The following is an 8,343-nucleotide window of genomic DNA, read 5'->3' on the forward strand; positions in this document are numbered from 1 at the left end:
TACAGACACCCATCTAAAAACTAAGCTCACCTCCTTGAAAAAATACATGAAAATAAAAAAAAAGTCCCTACTACAAAGACTACTCAAAATGCCCTGAAATACAAGGTTAAAACCCTATACTAATAGAATGGCCAAAATACAAGGCCCAAAAGAAGGAAAAACCTATTCTAATATTTACAAAGAAGAGTGGATCCAACCTTGACCCATGAGCTAAAAAATCTACCCTAAGGTTCATGAGAACCCTAGGGCCTTCTTTAGTAGCTCTAGCCCAAGCCTCTTGGAGTCTTCTATCCAATACCCTTGGGGGGTAGGATTGCATCATCCCCTCCACCTTGGAAAGGATTTGACCTCAAATCCCGAGGTTCTTCATACTCTGGGCTCCTTCCCTCAACACCTGTAAAAAGAATAAAAACATATGTATTAGTGGTGTTGGGTTTGTTAGAGTAGGGTAAGGTCTGAAAACTCCTTTCATGGACATCTTCCTATGAGGGAACATGGTTCCTCACCAACTCAATGAGTGGTGCTACAAGTATAGAAAAATATGGGACAAATCTTTTGTAAAAGTTTCTTAAGTCATGGCAACCCCAGATTTCCCTTATACTTGGTGGAGTGGGCCAATCAGGAATGATCTTTATTCTCTTAGGGTCCGTGGGAACCCCTTGATCACCATTTAAAAAATTTAGGAATGTAATGCAATAAAGCGTACCTTTTTTTGTATTTTTATGTTGATTATTCCTACAAAAAAATACAACAAACCTAAGGTGTCCCATATGAGAACAAGTTTGTATTAAAACCAAAAATAAGAACAAACCTACCTAATGAGTCCCTATGTACATGAATCATGAAGACGTTGGGTGCATGACTGCTTTTACAAAAGAGGGTTGCAACACTCAACAAATTCATCATATCACTTATTGTAGGGATTTGGTGCCAAATAATACCTATTTTGGGCACCAACAAAGCACAAGGATTTAAGCTCTTACGAACCAAACCCTCATCCAACAACTCCTTTACTTGAGGAATAACCTCAAGCCCAAGAGGTGTGGCAGTGCTAAGAATTGTCTTTTTACAAAGGAGAAGATGTAGAGGTTGTCTAAGAGGGGAAGTTTCTTTAATATTTTTCTTTATTTCAAAATGACTTTCCTTCTTAACTAACCTCTTGGAGGAGACACTTACCTCCTTACACTCCTCTTTAACCATTAAAGGTTGTCCTTCTTCATGGGGGTAGAATTCTTCACTAGATTCTTCCCCTTTTGCTTCTTCACTTTCACTAGAGGAAGGTGACGTAGTAGCCTCATCTTGGCTACTATAAATGTCTTGGCTCCTCATAATCATGGTTTTTGTGGTGGGGCATTGAGAAGTAATGTGTCCTCTTCCAAGACATTTAAAGCACTTTATAGAGCTAGTCTTCTCTTGCATACTAGCCTTAGGGGTTTGCTTTTCTATTGTCTTCCCCTTATCATCTTTGGGCTTAGAAGGTGTCACCCCTAAAATTCCTTGACCTTGGTCTTTCTTTGGATAAGAGTGAGAGCCATAAGATTTTGAAGTAGACTTCTTTTTAAGTTGTTGCTCTACCCTTATTTCCCAATCTAAGTTAGCCTCTACATTGTCCTTCCCATGGAAGTATGAGAGTTTAATGTTAGCCTCTTGAGGCTTTCTTTCCTTTTCTCTTCTATGGGAGTGAGGTCTAAGATGTGACCTATGCTTTCCTTCGTAATAGTCACGAAGTTCTTCACTTAGGCTTTTGCAAGAGTTATGACTACTATAGGAGGCATGTTTTTCTCTTTTCATTTCTTTCATTATTTTTCTTCTTTCTTCCTCTCTTATTTTCTTTCTTTCATCTTGACTTATTTCTTCCACTGTTTTTTTTCCTTTTTCTTTTCTCTCTTGTTTTTCTTTCCATAACTTGAGGGAACTCAACTCATCTAAGATTCTAGATAAAGGGTCTTTATGACTAGTACCCTTGCCATTAACACTAGATGAATGATGACTCATGTTGGTTCCTAAGTTGTGGTTCTTTCTTGTTGGAGGTTTGAAAACAAAAGGTAAAAGAAACTATGGTTGAAACTAGCCAAATAAACACTAAAAGAGGTGTGAAAGATAAGGTAAAAAACTAATTGGTAAAAGGAAAGCTATCTAGGCGGTTTGACAATGGAAGGTAAAGGAAATAAGCTATGAAAGTAAGCAAGAAATGTAAACTAGGCAAATCCTAAGAGTGTTTGGATGACCACATTCAAGGTTCCCAACAAAACACTCACTATCCTAAGGAAAAATTGCCTAAAATTATTACACACAAATGGAAGTTTGGTAACCTATTGGAGGCTCCCAACACACTTCCAATGAAAGACCTTTTTGTTACAAAACTTGAAAGCAATGAAGGTAAGTAAATTGCAAATTACAAAATTACAAAACGGTCCTCAATTTTGGTAGTTGTTCTCTCTTTGGTGATTTACTCTATTTGGAGTGCTTCTTAGTCCAATAGCTCTTGTGGTGGTTGGCCCCTTGCTTCTGGACTCAAATTCTTCAAGGGATGGCACCAATCCTCCTTCCAATTCCCTATATGGCAACCCACAAACAAGGAAACAAAGAGACAAGCAATAACCAAAGACCAAAAAAAATGAAATGAAAGCTAAATCAATGGAGTTTTAACAAGACAATTTTTCAAGGATTATTCAACAATTAAAGCAATGAAAAGGACATAGAAGCAAGCTAGGACTCAAAGAGAAACTTAGAATGACTCTAGAGTAGAGTAAAAAAACTGAAAAAAAGAATCAACAAACCTCTAGCTTTGGCACTTGTCTTCACACTAATTTTCAATTGAAATTTCCAATTATAGAATAAATTTTGAGCCAAAACAACAAGCACACTTCCCTTTCACCCTTTTTTTTGGATACTGATTTTCCTGCCAACTTGTGTGATTTTTCATATTTTTTCCTTTTATCCAAATCACTTGTTTTTTTTATAAATTTTTTCCAGATGTCTAGAAAATTCAGTAAAAATTTCAGCTCAAAATTCGAAGTAACTAATTCTCAGTAATTTTTACAAGTTTGTATGTCCAAGCTGCCAGCACCAGCGATTTGTTTCTTTAAGCATGGTATATTGATTGCCTTGGGCTTACTTTCAACCTTCCTATGTATGTTGAACTCACTAGGATTGTTTACCTCAGTTTTAGGAGTTCAATGTTCACTTAGGATCAACATTTCAGTCAGCAATTCAATCACCAAAACTCAAATTCACAATAGACACAATCATAAGGAAACCTAAAAGTTCAAGAAAAGGTTCACAATCAAAGACTCTCTAAGAATTTTGCATGAGCATGTTAAGGACTAATTAACATGAAAGATTTGACTCAAATCAAATAATAGGCTAAAAGAATTTCATACACTCATGAACAAATGAGTTAGACAAAGAAACAAGAAAATAAAATTCAGCACAACATAAGAAATCTTATGTGACAAGTTTCATGACTAGACATGACTTCTATGACAAAACTACAATAGGTGAATAAGTCACTCTAGATTTTTGAGGTTTTCTTCTACTTTAATATTTTTGTAAGAATTTTATGGTTTAGGTTTCAGCCACAAAAAATAACAAGACAAAACTCAAAGGAACCTAAACTCAACACAATTCATGGTTCAAGAACAAGAACAAGAAATTTGAACCATAGAAAATAAAATCTAGCTTCTATAGCAAGTTTAATCGGTGAAAACTCTAAAGAATCATGTTAACAACATTTAGCACAAGACATTTGAGGAGATACATGGAGAAAAAATGAAGAAAAAACAATGGAAGAGAAGGTAAAGAAAAAAATTAATGGAGGTTTAAGGAGCACCTACTTGAAGCTCTTGTGCTCTGATTACCACTTGATGGAAGCTTGCTTGTGGAGCTTCTATGGAGGCTGGATCTTTGAGCTTCAATGAGGTCCTTAATGGTGATTTTCCACCATGGAGATGCAGCAGAAGACAAAGGAGAAAAGGTAAGAGGCGGCGCCATCCATTAGGGAATAAGCCATGGAGGAAGGAGCTTCACCACCAAGATGAGCCTTGGATAAGAAGCTTGGAGAGGATGCTTTAATGGAGGAAAAGAAAGAGGGAGAGAAAGAGAGAGTGGGGAGCACGAAATTGAAGGAAGAAAAAGGGAGAGAAGTTGAACTTTGAGTTGTGTCTCACAAGACTCTCATTTATCAAAGTTACAACAAGTGTTACACATGCTTCTATTTATAGACTAGGTAGCTTCCTTGAGAAGCTTTCTTAAGAAAACTTCCTTGAGAAGCTTCTTTGAGACAACTTCCTTGAGAAGCTAGAGCTTAGCTACACACACCATCTAAAAACTAAGCTCACCTCCTTGAGAAGCTTCCTTGAGAAGCTAGAGCTTAGCTACACACACCCATCTAAAAGCTAAGCTCACCTCCTTGACAAAATATATGAAAGTAAAAAAAAAGTCCCTACTACAAAGACTACTCAAAATGCCCTGAAATACAAGGCTAAAACCCTATACTAATAGAATGGCCAAAATACAAGGCCCAAAAGAAGGAAAAACCTATTCTAATATTTACATAGAAGAGTGGATCCAACCTTGACCCATGAGCTCAAAAATCTACCCTAAGGTTCATGAGAACCCTAGGGCCTTCTTTAGTAGCTCTAGCCCAAGCCTCTTGGAGTCTTCTATCCAATACCCTTGGGGGGTAGGATTGCATCATCACCTTTGTGAGAATTTGAGCCATCCATCATCATAATCATTTGGTGTGTTTTGCCCCATTGATTGCTTGCACAATAGCCTTGGCTTGATTCTTGTTGATGCTTCCTAATTCACATGCATATTTGGAAATGATTGAGGCAATTGTGTTCTTATAAGCTTCTAGCCAAATGGACTTACCTTGAATTAATTCCTTTGATAGCCCTTTCGAGCCTTGTTTCCCTTTCCTTGTTTTGAAGCTCACTACAAGCCTTAAGTGAAAAACCATGATATCACCATATCCTTAAGGAATTTTGGAGCTTTGGAATTGTTTTGGGATTAAGTGTGGGGGTTTTTGTTTCATTGGATAACATGTTTTGTTGGCCATGCTTCATGATATATTTTGAGCCATACTTGATGTACATTGCATATTGGTTAAATGTTGGACATGCTGAATGAGATGTTGTTTCTCAAAGGCTACAGAGTAAAAAAAAAAAATCGGAAAAGAAAAAGAAAAGCAGTAAAGTTGAGTGAATAAGATCTTAAATGACAAAAGTATGATGAGGCTCTTGGTTCTACTCTTTATGTTTAAATTTTATCTTTACTTCTTTTTATTTTCTTATTTTTTCTTAATATGCACTTATTCCCCATTGCTCCTCTATTCCTTTGGGATTCAGCCACTTATTCCAGATTTTTCCATACCTTGTCCTTGGCCCCATTACAACCTTAAAAGACCTTTTGATCCTCATGTGCTTGTGTTTATGGGTTGATTGTCAATTTTAGAATCTTGCCAAATTTATGTGGTGTTTGTTTTCATGGGTGCTTTGAGGGTAAATAGTAGCCTAGACACTTGAGAGATAGAGTGTATATCTTGTGAGGCTTTATCAGTTTTCATTCTTGAGCTGATTAACTATTTTGCCATGATTGGGTTGCTTGGATTATTTTCATGAATGTCTTGACTTTTCGGATCTCCTTATGTTAGATGTTACCCATTCCTTTCATTCCTTGATGTTCATTGAGAAATATGTGAATGTTTTCGTTTGTCTCTCTTTGATATCCTTGGATTTTGTTCTTTGTTTCATTTTGCCCAGGAGTGCAAAAGGCTAAGTATGGGGGGTTTTGATGTGCCATCATTTTCTTCTATTTTCTAAACCCTTTTTGCACCATTTTAATTACTGATTGGTCTTAATTGTCAATTAATTAGGCAGTTTTATTATTTGGGCTCATTTAGCTAATTTGATGTTTTTAATCTAATTTCAGGAATTAATGAAACATTGGGCTTAATCCGGATTTTGTTTGTGGACTTGAAGAGGGCAATTAAAGCAGCGCTTACCTTAGTTAATTTCTAATTAGGAAATTTCACAATTTTATTTTATGTGGTTCAGTGTTTATTTTGTTTTGGGCCAGAGTATTGTAATAGGGCCCAGTGACTTTGAGTGACTCTTTTTAAATAGCAACCTTGGGATTCATGTAAAGGGGGATTCTGTTAGACTATTATTCAGAGCTTAGGGTTTATGGTTTTGAAGTTTTTTCTGTTCTAATGCTACTGTTTCGTTCTTAATGGAATTTTCCATTTCCTACTTCTAATTACAATTTTGTTCTTGTTTCTTCTTCTACCTTCATTTACGTTTCTGTTTTCATTCTCGTTTCTGTCTCATTTACGTTTCTGTTTATTTACGTTTCTGCTTCATGTTTCATTTACGTTTTCTGTTTGAATCGATGGAAGGCTAAATATTCTGGTGTTGTTTCCTTCTGAGGATGAAGCCCAACTCTCTTTGAGGTTTTGTTTATAATGTGGTTCCCTGGCAGTTTTCCCTTCACCAGTTAACCCAAATTCGTGAACATTAATCAGTGCACGCTTCGTGTTCGATTAATTGCCTTTGAGCCTAACTTGCGTTCATGCTTAATGGACGAAGGGCTAACTGGTGTATGTGGTGCCTAATCACGTATTGACAGCCCTAAGTTGATTTTCGCTTAGTAAATTGAAATAGGGTTGGATTAAGTGGTTAACTGTTAGGGACGAATTCTCCATGACCCAGCATAAGAGAATGGCTTCTGAATTAGAGGAAACAACCTATTTTTAATATTATTAGTTTCGTATTCCAGTTTACTTGTTCTGCTCCTTAAATCACAAAACAAACAAATCCCCCAATCGTTACTGTTACTGCAAGTATATTATGAACATTTGGTTTATCATTGCTCGTTGGGAAACGACCTAGGATCACTTCCTAGTTACTGCATTTTCATGTTTATTTGATTCGGGTACGACTTCGATCAGGGGAGCACGAAATTGAAGGAATAAAAGAGGGAGAGAAGTGGAACTTTGAAGTGTATCTCATAAGACTTTCATTCATCAAAGTTACAACAAGTATTACACATGCTTCTATTTATAGACTAGTTAGCTTCCTTGAGAAGCTTTCTTGAGAAAACTTCCTTGAGAAGCTTCTTTGAGAAAACTTCCTTGAGAAGCTAGAGCTTAGCTACACACACCCCTCTCATAACTAAGCTCACCTCCTTGAGAAACTTCCTTAAGAAGATTCCTAAAGAAGCTAGAGCTTCGTTACACACACCTTTCTAATAGCTAAGCTCACCTCCTTGAGATGAGAAGCTAGAGCTTAGCTACACACCCCCTATAATAGCTAAGCTTACTCCCATGACAAAATACATGAAAATACAAAAAAAAAGTCCTTACTACAAAGACTACTCAAAATGTCCTGAAATACAAGGCTAAAACCCTATACTACTAGAATGACCAAAATACAAGGCCCAAAAGAAGGAAAAAACCTATTCTAATATTTACAAAGAAGAGTGGATCCAACCTTGACCCATGAGCTCAAAAATCTACCCTAAGGTTTATGAGAACCCTAGGGTCTTCTTTAGTAGCTCTAGCCCAAACCTCTTGGTGTCTTCTATCCAATACCATTGGGGGGTAGGATTGCATCACTTAGCCTTCCATTAATCAATAGAGAACGAAATTATAGATTGAAGAACAAAATTTTATTGCTGAAACGAAAAGTAAAAACTGGAATTGCAAAATGAAAAAGTGTCTAAAAGAAGAAAAGCCTAAAACTAAAAACGAAAACAAGAAAGAGAGGAGCCTAAAACTATAGCCTTGGTGCTGTTATATATTTTCAGCCCCAAAGCTTACAAATCTGTTTTAAGTCCAAGCCCATAAATAAAATAAAATCTAGACAAGATAAGATAAGATAAGATAAAATAAAAGCTAGATGAAATAAAATCTAAATAAGATAAGATAAGATCTATATGAAATAATATCTAGATTAGATAAAATCTAGATAAGATAAGATTTGATCTAGATAAGATAAGATTCGATAAAATTGTTTGCTTTCTTCAAGCCCAAGCCCAATTCTGGATTCAAGCCCAATTGCTTATAATTCTCTTGAAATTAAATTAAAAACACAAAATTAGTCCAATAGGCCCAAATGATAAAACTGTATAATTAATTTGACAATTAAGACTAATCAGTAATTAAAATGATGCAATAGGGTTAAGAAATAGGAGAAAATAATGGCACATCAAAACCCCCCATACTTAGCCTTTTGCACTCCTGGGCAAAATGAAACAAAGAACAAAATCCAATGATATCAAAGAGAGACAAACAAAAACATTTACATATTTCTCAATGAACATCAAGGAAGAAAGGAATGG

Source organism: Glycine max, chromosome 14 (genome assembly GCF_000004515.6).
Source record: "Glycine max cultivar Williams 82 chromosome 14, Glycine_max_v4.0, whole genome shotgun sequence".
NCBI lineage: Eukaryota > Viridiplantae > Streptophyta > Magnoliopsida > Fabales > Fabaceae > Glycine > Glycine max.